This window comes from Cyprinus carpio, chromosome B12 (genome assembly GCF_018340385.1).
Source record: "Cyprinus carpio isolate SPL01 chromosome B12, ASM1834038v1, whole genome shotgun sequence".
NCBI classification, from domain to species: Eukaryota; Metazoa; Chordata; class Actinopteri; order Cypriniformes; family Cyprinidae; genus Cyprinus; species Cyprinus carpio.
In genome coordinates, this window is record NC_056608.1 from 3052983 (window position 1) to 3069840 (window position 16858).

Below are 16858 nucleotides of genomic sequence, written 5' to 3' on the forward strand. Positions count from 1 at the left end.
TTATTACAAAATATTTATATTTTAAAAACATAGCCTCTTTTTTTTTTTTTTTTTTTACTTTTTATTCATCAAAGTATCCTAAAAAAGTATCACATGTTCTGAAAAAATATTAAGCAGCAGAACTGTTTCCAACTTTGATAATGAATCATCATATTAGAATGAGTTTCTAAAGGATCATGTGATAATGATCCTAAAAATTCAGCTTTGCATCACAGAAATAAATGATCATTTAAAGTATAATAAATTTAAGAACAATTATTTTAAATTGTAAAGATATATCACAATATTACTGTTTTTTTTTCTGTATTTTTTGATCAAATAAATGCAGGCTTGATGAGCAGAAGAAACTTCTTTCAAAAACATTTAAAAATAGTAATGTTTCCAAACTTTTGACCTGTACTGGTGTATATATATATATATATATATATATATATATATATATATATATATATATATATATATATATATATATATATATATATTATATATATATAAAAGAATATCTAATAATAAAATAAGGTTGAAGGTTGAATAGGCCTTTGATTTCTTTTTTGATTCATACACTATTAACTATATGGATGGACTGGATATTTGATTATGCGCTACAGTAAACCCAGTAGCACAACAGGTCAAAACAGCAGGTTTGGAGGAGCTGAATTACTGCCAGAACTTCTCAAAGCAAATCTAAGTCCACTCAGGGAAAACCAAAAGTCCAGTTATCTATAGTACAGATGTGCTCAAAATCGTCTTGAAGGTGTGTTTTGAGTTTTGGTGGATGTAGTTTTTAAAAGGCTCTTGGGGGGGTATTTAGAAAAGTTGGTCTCAAATTAAGTATTTTTTAACCTAAAGTTGTCAGAGACATGGCTCACCACGTCAGAGTCTCCGTGGAAGGCGGCCAGATCGAGAGGCGTTCGTCCGTTTTTATCGGCGTGGTCCGTCGCAGCTCCTCTCTCCACCAAGCAGCGAACCACGGACAGATGTCCTTTCAAAGACCCCCAGCTGAGCGCAGTCAGACCCTCCTTATCCATCAGATCCACAGACGCACCTACAGTCACACCACAACTTATTCAGACACCCTCAACATTTATATCACAGTTCATTCACTACAGTTTAGAAAATGGTAATAAAATATGAGAAGAACTCAGCGTTTTATTATTATTATTTGTTAATGTTTTATTTTTACATTAACTGTTTTTCCCCCAAAGCATTGTTTCAGATTCCAGTGTTTTCTGTCGTAGCTATGCAAAGATTTGATTTCAAAAATAGTATCATAGCTATTAGATTTTAAATCTGTATTTAACCGCAGAACCATCTCAAAGTGAACAGAGCTGCTTAAAGTCTGATTTTGTGGTGGCTGTGCTTTAAATTGAATTATTCTAATCTTAATTCAAACGAGGAAGGATTTTGAAAGTCTGACAGTAATCAGAATTGAGTTCTTTAAAATATTTGCAAATGATTAACATTTGAAATAATTTGCTACAAATGTAAAAGTCATCAAAAGTAATCAGTTACATTTAATAAAGTAATTGAAATAGACTGCTGTTAATATCTTGTAATCTGTAGGCGTGTTTATTCCCCGCACTGATTGTACAGGTGTGTGTGATGTACCCTGAGCCATGAGGAGCTCCAGCGTGTCCAGGTGCCCCTCTGAAGCCGCCATAATGAGCGCAGTCCGGCCGTGTTTATCAGCCAGGTTCACGTCTGCTCCGTGCGACACCAACAGATCCACCGTCTGGAAGAGTGTGTACAGCTGAAGCATGCAGAAGCGCTCTCTGGAGAGTAAGCTGGAGGCGAGTGTGTGTCAGTTACCTGCCAGTGGCCCTGACGCACAGAAGCTGAAGAGCGGCAGCACTCCTCTGCGGGTTGGGCTGAGCCACGGTAAAGAGCCCTGCTCCAGCAGCATCTGACAGACCTCCAGCTTCCCTCGGCCGGCTGCGGCGGACAGCGCTGAGGACACGAGCCCGGAGAGAGCGCTCAGTCATCACAGGAACAGTCTCACAACATACTGTTTAGGTTACCAACAGGTGCATCTGTCCACTAAGAGAGTTTTCTCTTAAAACCCGTTCACAAAGCTGCTGAGACAAACTTGTAGTAAGGAACAGAGAGAAGTCTTCAGCTCAGGGGAAGGGGGCGGGGCTGAGCTTGTTGCTATGGATGATGTCAGCATGCTTATTAACTATGCACACAGTGATTGGCTGATTTATTCATAGAAAATATTGTAGAGCGTGATATTATGTTGCCATATTCAAATAAAGATTTTAAAATGCAGGCTAAGTGTCACTAGTTAAACATTTTAATTAACAGAGTAGAATAATCATGGCTTATAATAAGACAAAGTTTGTAATGTTGGTGTGATTCTCCTTGTAGCTGGTTGGTTTTGTTTATGACTGATAACTCTTAAACCAAGGGAAAAATACTCCCGGAACCAACGAGTCTTTGTGCCATGCCAGTTCAGCCTCAGCTGTCTGTAGGAAGCTCACTAGATTTTAGAAACACAGTTTATAAACTCTAAAGCTCTACCTGTCTCACCCCACAGGGTGTCGTAGCTGTTAATCTGCGCACACTGAGTGTCCTCTTCATCCCCCTCGGGCAAGTCCAAGAGATTAAGACCAACCTTAAAGACACAGATACAGTTAGCAGCTGTATGTCACGCTGGACCACAAAACCCCTTAAGGGTCAGTTCTGTGCAACTGAGAATTAAACATCATCTGAAAGCTTAGATACAACTATTTGAAAATCTGGAATCTGAGGGAGCAAAAAAATCTAAATATTGAGAAAATCATCTTTAAAGTTGTTCAAATGAAGTTCTTAGCAATGCATATTACTAATCAAAAATTAAGTTTTGATATATTTATGGTTGGAAATGTACAAAATATCTTCATGGAACATGATCTTTTCTTAATATCCTAATGATTTTTGGTCAAAAAGAGAAATGTATAATTGTGACTCATACAATGTATTGTTGTCTATTGCTACAAATATACCTGTGCTACTGATGACCAAAAGGTAGATGAGGTGAGAGAAATGATGCTGAAATCAATAAATGTATCAATAAAAAATTCCAGTTAAAATGGACTTTTTGACCCAGTATGAGTACTGTAGAGTAAAACAGGGCTAAAGCCACACCGAAAGGTAAATGTCTTTTTTGTTTTGTTTTTTACTAATTCCTTGGTGTATGACTAAATATATATATATTATATATATATATATATATATATATATATATATATATATATATATATAAATATAATTTCTATATTTATATGGAGAGGATGATGGAGCAATGTATTAGTGGCATGTGCAAAAAATAATTCATAAATAATTCGTGGTTTTTTTTTTTTTTTTTTTTTTTTTTTTTATATCTGATCAATGCATGATGTGTAAATAGTTCACAGGTATGGAGCAAAAGTATTGTTACAAATACTTCAACCAAAGTAATACATTTCTGAGAATTTCTGGGTAATATTAGGCCGTTACCTCTGTGTAACCCATGCTGGCTGCTGCTGTAAAGGCCTGTTGCACTGCACACTCAATTGCTGAAGCTCGCAGGCTGCTGAGACGTCTGCTGCTGAGTCTGAGCGTCTGCTTGTGTCTGCTGTTTGGACTCCTCCTGCTCCTCCTGCAGCTCCTGCGGCTCCTCCTGGCGCTCGGGGCTGGAGGGCTGTGACTCCGGGGGCGTGGCTTCTGTGGGGGAGGGCGTGGCCTGTGACTCTGAAGGGGAGGGGCCCCAGTCGCTCTGAATGAGGAACTTCATCACCTCCAGATGTCCTCTGAGAGCAGCATGCACTAGAGCACACTGACCAAGCTTGTCCAGGTGGTCGAGCTGAAGAGGACAGACGCATGTATGAATATCATTCTGAGCAGTCGCTCCAAGCTGATCGACTGGCTTGATGCAAATTTTGTGAATCATGCATGGATTTTATCAGTATTACGATGACCAAAAGTGGCTACAAGGCACTGTGGTCCTAAAATGTAACTAAATTTGACATTTGCATTTTTTTAAAAATATCTGAGAATCTGATTTCAAATCTACCTTCATTTAAAAAAATGGTTGATTCTTGGTCAGATTAAACTGCAAAGTAGATCAAACTTTACACCAGGGTCTAGTAGCTAAATATACGTAGCTTTACGACATAAACAAGAAGCCTAACAAAATATCAGTATATCAAGCAGATTCCACTCAAATGTTCTCATTCTCATGAAGCGCGTAGGAAGTTTGTTTGTTCATCTGAAACTCAGAGTAGTTTTTATAGTGTTCATAGTATCTTTGTAGTGAAATTTGCTGATGCAAAATATTTTCAAGTATTTTTCAAATAAGATTTTCTTTATAAAGAAAAGGATGCACTTAATTGATAAAAAGTGACACTACAGAGAGTTATGATGTTACAAGACAATCATTTTAAATAAATGATATTAAATAAAAAAGTTCATCAAAGAATCCTGTATACAAAAATGTTTCCACAAAAATATTATGTAGCACAAGTGTTTTCAACATTGATAATAATCAGAAATGTTTCTTGAGCAGCAAATCATCATATTAGAATGATTTCTGAAGATCATGTGACACTGAAGACTGGAGTAATGATGCTGAAAATACAGCTGCACATCACAGAAATAAATTTACACTGAAGACTGGAGTAATGATGCTGAAAATACAGCTGCACATCACAGAAATAAATTTATTTAAATTTACCTTTAAAAAAGTTAAAATAAAATGCAACCTTGGCAAGCAGCTGAGAAAACTAAAAAATCTTACCAACTTCAGACTTTTGAACAAAAGTGCATAGGATGTTAATCTACGTATTTAATTATTCAATTCCACAATTAATAATAAATATACAGTGCTGAATTTTAATTTATACCTGAAAAACGTTTTATTGAAACATTATTACTCTTCATAATTATGATTCTGCACTTTTTATAGGTCACTTTAAAATGAATACATTTGTGACACCAACCATGTGAACTCTTAAACACAATCACACTTAAACTGTTCAGCTGATAATATAATTTGCTATTATATTTAAAAAGATTGAAAAACGCAAACAGAAGCGTTTTGCATGCAGTCTCAGGCTTTCAAACAACACTGATAAAGCTTCAATGCGTCATTTTGGAGTTAGATATCAATGTTAAACTGAATCTTGTCACTGATTGCTCTCAGTCTTAGAAAGCAGAGTGATTTCTCGTAACTTTGCTGGGTTCTCCTCTTGCACAGGGCAGTGACGATGGCCAGGTGTCCGGCGGCGGAGGCGTAGCCCAGGGGGGGGAGGCCGCTCTCAGATGCAGAGTCCACACTGACGCCGTTCTCCAGCAGCAGGTGTACCATCTCGGAGTAGCCCAGGTGAGCATGCACACACACAGCATCGGAGCGTTGTTCACCTCCGTACGGTAATTCACATTAGCGCCGCCCAGAATCAGCAGCCGGGACACCTACAGAGCATGCACGTGAGAAATAAACCTCATGCTGTGGAGCCAGAGACAAACAAATGCACTGTCAGAAAGCCACTGCCACATTTTCCAGTTTACGAAACCTTTTGAGTCTCGGATACCTCTTTTCTTAAAACTGCATAGAAACCAACAAAAGCTTATTTGATTTTTTTCCAGTGTAGAGTGGAGAAGCACCTTTATGTTGGGTGTGTAAAGGTTTCTGAGCGATGCCAGCGCTGTGGATAAACTCTCTGTGCTGTATGACACCCACAGCCCTTGCAGGATGGATGAAGAAACTCCAACCTTCTTACTCAGTCCCTACAGTACGACACAACAAAAAGCCTTGATGCATGAAAGCTCTGTGTCATTAAAGGATGGCGATCTGTGCACGACACTCTTACCTTGAATATGTGTGCTTTCAGGATATGGTGGCCCAGCTCAATTGTCTGCTGTCTGTTTAGTTTGTTTTCTTGTCTGGAGAACCAGAAAGCCAGAAGTGTGTGGCCATTCCTTTAAAAAACAAAACCAACGTGTAAGAAACATGAAATACTTCAAGTGACAGTTTTCTGTGAAACTAGACCTGTCATAAAAATACATGAAGACATCATAATTTCTTTCTCAGATTTCATAGAAAATCTTGAATATCTCAAATGGTGTAGCATTTATATATTTGGAATTGTGACACTTTGCTTTATTCCTCTCTTTGGATAAATGCATCTGCTAAATGCATAAATGTAACAAGATTCTTAATTATAATTTTAAGAGTTTGTCGCTGTTGTTGTTTTTTTTTAGTAATACTGATATACTATTATATTTTTAGGAATGAATTTTATTTTTATATTTTCTGTTTGCACTCAATTTAGTTACAGTTTTAGTAATTTTTTTAACAGGTCTAAATATTTTTTTTTATTAGATTTTAGTTTAATTTATTTAATTTTGGTTATTTTAGTACCTCAACTTAAACTAGATGAAACGAATAAATGTTGATGACTAGCTGAAATAACAAATAAGAGGAGCACTTTGCTTAAAGACTTTTTGTGTAATGCATTATAAAGGATTATTACAGGGTATAATGCATTTATCATTTTTCATAATGTGCGTTGTAATACATTACATCTTGTTGTAAATAATTATAACGCAAATTTAAAATGCATAGTGTAAGTATGTATTAACTGGTTAAAAATTATTAATGAGATTTGTTACAATTCATTATAATGTGCATTACAATGCATAATTAATGCATTAAAACTTTATAATGCATTATACATAAGGCTTTTTTTTAGGTAAAGTGTTAACAAAATATGTGTAATGAATTTTATTTTATTTATTTATTTTTTTCAAGAAATTAATATTTTTATATGATTTTAATTTTAGTTAGCAATAAAAACCTGTACATTTATTCAGTATATAGATTTCACTAGTTCCAGCATATTTCAGCACAATATATTTTTACGGCCTCTCTCTAAGCACTTTATTATATTGTATGAGCACAAATTCAATATTGATTGAACTCTAATTCAGATTCTACTGACATGTTAGTGCATAAACCAATTTTTATCCATACGAATGTCATATTTAATAAAACGTGTCTTGAGTATTTAAACTTGCCTTAGGAGGACAATATTTGTCTGAGATACAACTATTTGAAAATCTGGAATCTGAGGGAGCAAAAAAATCTAAATATTGAGAAAATCATCTTTAAAGTTGTTTCAATGAAGTTCTTAGCAATGCATATTTACTAATCAAAAATTAAGTTTTGATATATTTACGGGTAGGAATATACTTAATATCTTCATGGAACATGATCTTACGTTAATATCCTAATGATTTTTTGTCAAAAAGAGAAATGTATAATTGTGACCCATACAATGTATTGTTGTCTAGTACTACAAATATACCTGTGCTGCCTTATGACTGACGTTTTGTGCTGCAGCATCACAAATTTGACTTTAAAAATGCTGGTTTGCTGGTTTTTAGATGGTTTAGTTAATCTAGGTGTCGAACAGAAGAGTTTTGTTCGTTCTGTTTCAGTTTTTTTACTGGTGTTCCAGTGCTTGCCCCTGTCCAGACCTGGAGATCGCAGAGGAACTTGGTCTTCTCTCCCTCTTCTCTCCATATGAGCCACTCTCTAAAGGACGGGTGCACAAACATGCGCGTCCCATCCCGTCTCTTGACCAGGAACACAGACAGGTTCTCCATCCTCTGCTGGAAGTCGTCCCACTCCAGCGTTCCCTTCACCGAGCCGCTGTTGATGGCCTGGTAGATCTGCTCATCGGTGATGCGATTATTGCAGCGAAGCCAGGGCCACGTTGAGGTTGGGCAGGGGGCTGTGGAATGTCGAAGTGCGTGTGGGTGGGGATGTTAATGTTAAGGTGGTGGAGGTAGGCTTGGGTTAGAGTGACCACCTTGTAGTTGGAGCTCTTGAGCACCAGATAGCCCCGCTCGATCAGGTCAAAGGGGAGCTTCAGGTAGAGCAAGGAGGCCTGGCTGAGGGCCTTGAGTTGGGAGCTGAGCTTGCCGAAGCTGGTGTTGTCCATCTTGCCGTTGAGGGAGATGTTGTTCTGGATCTCTGCGCTGCTGCTGTGATGCGGGTGAAGGATTGTAGCTCTGCAGGTCGTGGTCGATGGCGTCGTTCTCCTCCAGAGCGTCCAGACGAATTTGGTGGAAGGACAGAGGTTTGGTGATTTCCTGCAAAGAAGGGATGAGAGCTCTTTGCTTTTTTGACGTGTTTAGTACAGAAGAAAACCCTAACCCTACAAGTCTACTAACACTCTACTGAGAAGTCAACAGAATGTGTTAAAGGGACCATCAAAATAAAGTGAAAACAGTTTTTTTTTTATGTTGAATCCATGTTATCCTAATAGTGCAACATATTTATTGAAAGAAAAAAATATTAAAACTATTTAAAATTCATCCATTTATGTAGTATTTGAATATTCTGATAAACAAAACAAAAGAAGTTTCCTGAAAAGTAAGAAACTGATAATTTTATTGAGCAAGGATGCATTAAATTGATCAAAAGTGACAGTAAAGACATTTGTAATGTTACAAAAGATTTCTGTTTCAAATGAATGCTGTTCTTTTGAATTTTTTATTGATCTGTGAATCCTGAAAAATAAAATGTATCACGGTTTTCAACAGCACAACTGTTTTCAACATTGATAATAATCAGAAATGTTTCTTGAGCAGCAAATCATCATATTAGAATGATTTCTGAAGATCATGTGACACTGAAGACTGGAGTTAATGATGCTGAAAATACAGCTGCACATCACAGAAATAAATTACACTTTAACAGAGATTCACATAGAAAACAGCTGTTTTAGATTCTAATAATATTTCAAAATTTTTACTGCTTTTACTGTATTTTTGATCAAGTGAGTACCTGCAGGGAGGTTCTGACAGTCACCAGCAGCTTGAGCCAGGCTGGGAACTTCTTGATGGTCCTTACAGGGAAAGACACAATAGTGTCACCGTAGTCTGGTTTGTGGAACTCAGCCTCATTCAGACCATCAATGAGAATGATGAGGTCTTCATCTGGAGTGATCTTCCTCTCTGAGGAAAAACAACAATGAACAAACTTTAACACATGCATTCAATCTTTTGAATTATTTCACATCTTTTGCATCTTTCTTACAACAAAAAATTACAGTTTTTGCTGAAAATGTGCGCCCCCCTCAGGCTATTCAAGATCAGGATGAGTTTGTTTTCTTCATCAGATTGGTAGAAATGGTAAGCACTGCATCAGTGTCTCAGCAATGGATGCTCTGCCGTGAATGGGTGCCGTCAGAATGAGAGTCCAAACAGCGGATAAAAACAGAATCACAACTAATCCACAGCACTCCAGTCCATCAGTGAACAGTCTGGAGAAGACAAAAGATGAAACACATCCAGCATAAGATGTTTTTAACTAAAATACATTAGAGTCCATAATCCATAATAACACTTCCTCCCAGTGGAAAAAGTGCATCTGCTGTTGTCTCTGCACAACAAATCCAGTCACATATTTTGTTTAGAGCTGTTTAAAACGCTGCTTGATCTGTGCAGATTTCTCTCCTGATTCACACCAGAACACTTTTTCACTCGAGGAAGTGTTATTATGGGATTATAGACGTCGATGTATTTGAGTTAAAAGAAACCTCTTAATGCGGGATTTGTTCATCTTTTGTCTTCTCCAGGATGTTCACTGATGGACTGGAGTGCTGTGGATTACTTGTGGATTATTTGGGATGTTTTATCAGCTGTTTGGACTCTCATTCTGACGGCACCCATTCACTGCAGAGCATCCATTGCTGAGACACTGATGCAGTGCTACATTTCTACAAACCTGATGAAGAAACACAACTCATCCGATCCCTCAGATGATCTGAGGGTGAGCATTTTCTTTTTTGTTTTTTTTTTTTTTTCCATTTATCAAACAGTTTTAATTTTAGGCTGAAACAAAAACACATAACAACTTCTTGATTTGTGTGTTGCTTATGTGCGTGTGCTGTTACTGGTTCTCCTGCCTTTAAGAATAAAGTGTGTCCAGCGGTTCTAGCACGCCTCGTCTGAAGGCAGTGGGTGGATCTTACGGACGCAGGTATCGCAGGCTGAGCATGCTCTGGATGTGGGGCTCCTTCAGCAGAAAAGAAGAAGGAAGCTCTCTGTATGCGGCGAGCTTGCGGCGAGCGACACAGAAGCGCTGCCAAACGTTGTGCACAAACTGCCGGCACCAGACAGGTGTATGCATTATCTGCAATGACAGGTAGTGCATCTGCCTGACAGTAGTGATACGCCACGACCTGCAGGGGGCGGACAAAACAAGCACAGCTGAGAGAGAACATATGCTGATCTAGGGCCAGTTTGCAGGTGTCTTACAAATTAGAAATATACTGAGAGAGAATAGCTGAGTGTACATTATGCTGAATCTAGGAACAGTTTGCATGTAATCCCTAAAACTATATAGGATGTATAAACAACATCCCTAAAAGAGGAGTATATTATAAAATATACTTATAATGATATAGAACAACAATATGCTGTAGCTGTAGTGCATCTTTATTTGTCCCCTGAGAGGTTTGATTTGGAGTTTGGCAAGCCTTTTGTCATTAGTTTCTGTGGGACGCCCATCTCTGAGACAAGTGCATATAATTGGTCCCATTAAAGCAGTAATTAGCTTAATTAGCTGCTTTAATACATGATTCGAAGGGCAAAAAAAAAGGGAAAAAAAAAAAAAAAAAAAGTTTTGAGTTTTTTTGGTTTTTGTTGAGGATTATGAAGCAGAGGTAGTGCATACTCAATAAATAATTAAATAATAAAAATAAATTCAGTAAAAAAAAAAAATCGGCCCTTTTTTATATCAAACACTTTTTTTTTTATTATTATTATTTTTTGAAAGAAAACATGTTTCATGTTACAAACACATGTTACAAATGTAATTTAAACACAAAGAGTGAAATAAAACTTTCTTTTTCACTCATACTTGTCCACATAAGTGTGTCGCTACTCGTACCATTCAGACAATTAACAAACAACTTTGGCTAAAACATAACTCACAACGTTTTTACCCACTATGGTGTAAAATAAAATAATCTCACTTATTTTTAAACGCTGTTCCTGCGTCTCTGCATGATAATTCAGTTTGATGCACACTGTTGTGGACTACAGAGCGAAACGACTTACAAAAACAAGAACAACAAACACCAGAAAACATCCCCTCGAGAGCTCCACAAACTCCAAAAGCTCTGTTAATGAGGTGTGATGGTTTAAACGGGGAAGCGGGGGAAGCTGCGGTCATTTGGGTCCAGTGGCACAGAGTGTGAGTGCACAGAGAGCCGAAGGCTACACAGATCACAGCGCAGTGCAGGAGACCACGGAGAAGAAATCAGACGCAGACGGGAACGCCTGGACTGGTGTGACATCATCAGCTCAGTATCAGAATACTAATCCACTCATACAAAATGTTTTTAAAGTACTTTAAACTGTCCAGAAGGGGTAGAAGTTAGTAGAGAACGTGAGAGTTGATTATTTAATACATTGACTTAACATTGCAAGGAAATTGCTTTCTGCCTGAATACATATTTTATGAGGCTCACTGGCAAAAAAAAAAACTTACTTTCTCTTTTTTTAAACATATCTGCATAATGCAATAGCTGAGACTATCATCTATTGTGAGAAGACTGATGTGGGAAACTTTGTGTGTGTGTGTGTGTGTGTGTGTGTACCTGTGATGCAAGCCTCCTCATGGCCTCCTCCTGCCTCCTCTTCATTTCCGGAGTTCCAGGCAACTTCCTCCTCCCAGTGTACCATGGGAAGTCTGCGGCTGTGTGAGAGGGACGCCATCTCCATCTGACCACACACATGCACACAATCAAATACACTCAGTCCAGGCTCACTGGAAAAACATTGCCTGTGTTGACATCTGTAAATGTATGTTTCGTGACACTTTTCACAGTGAAATGACCAGGTGAGTGATGCTGAAAAGCGTGTTCAGTTTTATCTGAATCAGATAAACATGACTCTGGCGATGGTTTTATTATATTGGTCGTTGTATGTACTGCAGCAGTTAATAGATGAAATGTCCAGTGAGTGGAACTGAAAATGGTTAATGCTCTGTCACTTTTTGAAAATCTCACTCCATTTACACTAACTCTGACCCTAAACCTAACTGAGAGAGTTTACAGAAGCAAACATAAGATAAAAGATGCATTTGCTGAAGCAATCGTGTCATTTTATCCTGCTTCCCCCACAAGTCTTTGAGCTCTTTTTGACTCGTGCTTGACAGGTTTCATACTAAAGGTGCTTTTCATCACAAGTGTACCCCGGGTGTGCTACTGAGCAAGTTTACAATGTAGAAAAAGCCAAATATACTGTGCTGGTTTATGAGATGCAAACATCAAAAAAATATTTATTTTTACAAATAATGCACTGTGGTAAAAATGTTTTTGACGGCCATATACTACTATTGTGCACATAAATTGTGCAAAATAAGCCTTTATTTATTAATACATCTGAAGGGAGAAGAAAAAAAAAAAAACAAAAAATATATATATATATATTATATAATATATAAATTTTGTGTGAAAAAGTAATTAAAAATGTCTGTGAATTACTGCCACTAGTGTTCATTTCAGCTGGAAACTGCAGTGAACTGTAGGCACAGGTTTTTTCCATGAATGTAGACAGAGGCATTTTTTTTTTTAATGCAACCATGTTGATTATATTCAGTTTATTATTTTTGTGATAGAGAAAGACTAAAGGAGCTCTAGAAGAGTTGATTGCAGCACAGAAGCACCGTGGCAGCATATGAAGTTTGGTCAGGACACTTTACAGAAGTTACGTACTCTAGTAACAAGCCTTACGTTTGGGCGACGCCTGGTGGGCTGTCAGAGGCGATCTGTCGCATGCGGTTTCCATGGCAACTGAGAGCCACGAGGCGCGAGATGATGGCGGTTTTGCCGTAGCCAATGCTGCCCACCAGAACCACACCGCGATTGGAGGAGGAGTGGGCGGGGCGCAGGTAGGCGTCGGACTTCTTGGAGGGGCAATTACGGGGAGTGTGAGGAGAGTCCATGGTGATGCTGGGCACCTCGAAGAGCAGCGGCTTCAGAGCGATGTCCTGCAGTCTGTACGGAGCGAATCGCACTGGGGGGGGCAGAGAGTACAGTATGAAAAACACACATCCTCTAAAACACACAAAAACTACCAGCAGACACACACGCTCACAGAAGGACACATATCAAGGGCCCTATGATTTTACTGTGAATTGAAGAATAATCAATATAATGAATAAAACATATAGTTGAATTATAAAAAATTACTTAATTGTTAATATTTTTATACACTGTATTTGATTAGACTCTTTTGATTGATTAAAAATGTCATTAGGATTAGAACAGTTCTATAAATTTAACGGTTAAAGATAATAATGTGTTATATTTTTTATATTTACAAATATTATGTGTTTTATTATATTATTGATTTATATTATGATTCTATAACAGCAAGAACATTTATTATTACTTATGATATTAACAATTCACATAATCATACATATAAGATAGTAATATAATTATTTCAAATAGTTTATTATATTTTGTTATAATAATTCAAACTGTGATTATATTATTAATGATTGTTATTCACTAAAAATACAATTATATAATCATATGTATAATATAGGTGATTATATATATATATATATATATATATATATATAATGGTATAAATAAAAAAATGTAAAATAAATACAAATAATAAAAAAATAATTTAAAGAAAGAGAAAAAAAAAAAAAAAAAAAAAAAAAACAAAAAAAAAAAAAAAACTAGTAAAAATTTAATTTAATATTTTAATTACACAAAATATTTTCATAAGGGCGCCACATTTCCACAGCTACCACACAGTTCATTCATCCACATCACAAACTACAGTACGATACAGTCGTTCCAGAAGATCACAGACCGCTCCTGACAGCACAGACGGCACAGAGATCAGCCTCGTCAGGGACACACACTTACGTGACTGAGAGCGCCAGGCTTGACCGCTAGCGGAAGCTGAGACACACACAGACAGGCGACAGGAGAAAGATTGCACTGAGAAGCAGATCACTCCAGAGCAAACATGCAGCAGGTGAAGAGGATGGGAGACGGTTAAAGAGGAAACACATCACTGCCCACGGCTCTGATTACTGTCTGAGCACATTTATATCACATCTGTGCATTAAAAGCACCGCTCTCATGATCCAAAGATGCACTGGCAAATGCAAGTAAAATAAAGCCATTTTTAAAATGGTGAGAGTGATAGTCTGACTCGACCTCGGCGTTTGTGACAAGCACAACTTCTATAGTCCGAGTCAAAAGTTTAGAAAAATTATGATTTTTAAATGATTTTAAAAGAAGTCTTTTCTTGTGAAAGGCGTTTTTTTGATTTGATATAAAGTAAAGTCTTTTCTGTTGAATTATTAGTTTGTTAAACATCTGTTCTGTGTGAATCTCTGTTAAAGTGTAATGTTTTTCTGTGATGTGCAGCTGTATTTTCAGCATCATTACTCCAGTCTTCAGTGTCACATGATCTTCAGAAATCATTCTAATATGCTGATTTGCTGCTCAAGAAACATTTCTGATTATTATCAATGAGTAATGAGTGGTAAAAGATACATCACAGTGATTTTAGAATATGATATCATTGCTACAGTGTTAGGAAGGACTGTATTTTCCACACACCTAAAGACACTCTGGATTATTGGCCGGTTCTTGAAACAGTGATCAGTCCTGACAGTAAATGGCTCAGATGGAGTGCTGCTAATCCAGTTAGAGGTTAAAGTTGATGTGGTGTAACAAGCTGTTGGTTAATCATGATGACTAGTACTGCGAGTGCTGAACTGAGAGGAGTGACGCACAGTAAACTGCTGCACTTATGTTACGTTAAGCTCTATAGAGACTTTATGAAATGTTTGCAGTTAAAATAGGCCACCGCTTCCCTTTTTAATGTTTCTTTTGTGTAATATATATATAAATATATGTAATATTTGTGTGGTGTGTGTGTGTGTCTGCGTGTGTGTGTGGTGTGTGTGTGAGGGGTGGGAGTGTTGTGGTGTGTGTGTGTGTGTGTGTGTGTGTGTGTGTGTGTGTGTGTGTGTGTATGTGTGTTCTATGTGTCTGTGTGTGGGTGTGTGTGTGTGTGTGTGGTGTGTGTGTGTGGTGTGTGTGTGTGTGTGGGTGGTGTGTGTGTGTGCAGTGTTGTGTGTGTGTGTGTGTGTGTGTGTGTGTGTTAGTTGTGCGGGTGGTGTGGGTGTGTGGTGTGTGTTGTGTGTGTGTGTGTGTCGGTTTTAACATTAAATAATTAACAATAAACATCAATAAATCCCAGTTGTTCCAGTCTGATACATTTTAACGGAATATAGTTTTTCCAAAGCTGGTCATATTTTAGCCATGTTTATATTTGTTAATTTTGTTTTTGTAGTTAACAGATTTGTTGATTCTAATGATTTTGAATAAATGCATTTTGTAAACATGAAATAATAATGAAATAATTAATAATGAATGTAAATATTTCATGTAAATAATTAATGATAAACTATGTCAAATGGATGGAAATTGTATATGCATTTCAAATACATAAATCTTAAATTTAGGTCTAAATGTGTTTGGGAATGACACGGAAACACGGAGACAGAGAGCAGATGAGGATGCAGCGCTGCCTTCAGTGTCAGCACTCACACAACACTGATCTATCACGCTCACCGCGCAGGTCCTGCCCGGCCGTGTTCTGTCGCGTCATTCTCAGCGAGGTGCGCAGCGGAGCGTGTCTCTGATCATCCAGGTACACCAGGTCCTCCAGGTGAGCCGAGCTGGTGGCTGATGGGACAGAAACACAGCTGGATGAAGATGAATCAGTCCAGCTCATCAACGCTTGACAATAAATGGCAGAACACACAACACTATCATATATTTATTTATCTAACACACATACTTATTTACATTTCAACTTTGCACATATCATACCTGTACACACAAAACGCTCTATTTTGTATATTGAGTTTTGCTGTTTTGTACATTGTCTGTTTTGTATATTTGTGTATTATTTTTTTATTATCTGTGTCTTGTCTTGTCACTGTCATACTGTCTCACTGTGAAGGTTGTGTCACCAAAACAAAGTCCTCATTTGTGTAAACATCTCTGGCAATAAAGCTCATTCTGATGCATTAGTGTTACTACTGCTTAACCCTTTAACCTGTAAAGAGACATCAGAAAATACATTGTATGCCCTTTTTTCCATCTTATTGGGACTCAGATAATATAATATCTTGATTTATTTATTTTTTCTTCAAAATTTTACTCTTATTTTTGTCGTCACTTTGGGGAATAACTGAACTGAAAACAGAACAATGTTAATCATTGCTTGTTACAACATGGATGTACTTCCTAAACGCTCTGGAATACAGACTTAAGACTGGTCTTTTTAAAAGATGATACATAGCAGATTATTGCTGAAGTGAAAGCATTTCAAACTGAAAGAAAGTATGAAAAAGTTATAGAATTTTAAGTTTACAGTAAAGATAATGTAATACACTATTTTTATTTATATATAATATATATTATATAAAGTATGTTGCACTCTAAAATTGCTATAAAATCAAAGCCAAGTCTAACCAAGTTATGTTCCGAATTTGAAGTTGATATCACAAAAAAATATGGTTCCTGTAAGATTTTGTTTGAGCGCTATACCAAACATCACCACTGGGTGACACCCAAACTCTACTGAATTCTTTGATGCAGTTTTCTGTCACAAATCTATCATTTTCTGTCACAATATGACTTCTATTACAAAACAGTTACCAAATATGGAACATTGACTGTCAGACCTTTCTAAAGATATGTGTTTTGTTAAGATTACAAAAACATTTCTAAAACACAAGCCACAAAATCACACAGTCTATTTATATATATGT

At 37.0% G+C, this 16858-nt stretch overlaps 1 pseudogene; it reads right to left on the reverse strand.

Moving 5' to 3' along the window:
• The window catches only part of LOC109073026, a 49596-nt pseudogene that overhangs the window by 8645 nt on the left and 24093 nt on the right, over window positions 1-16858 (reverse strand).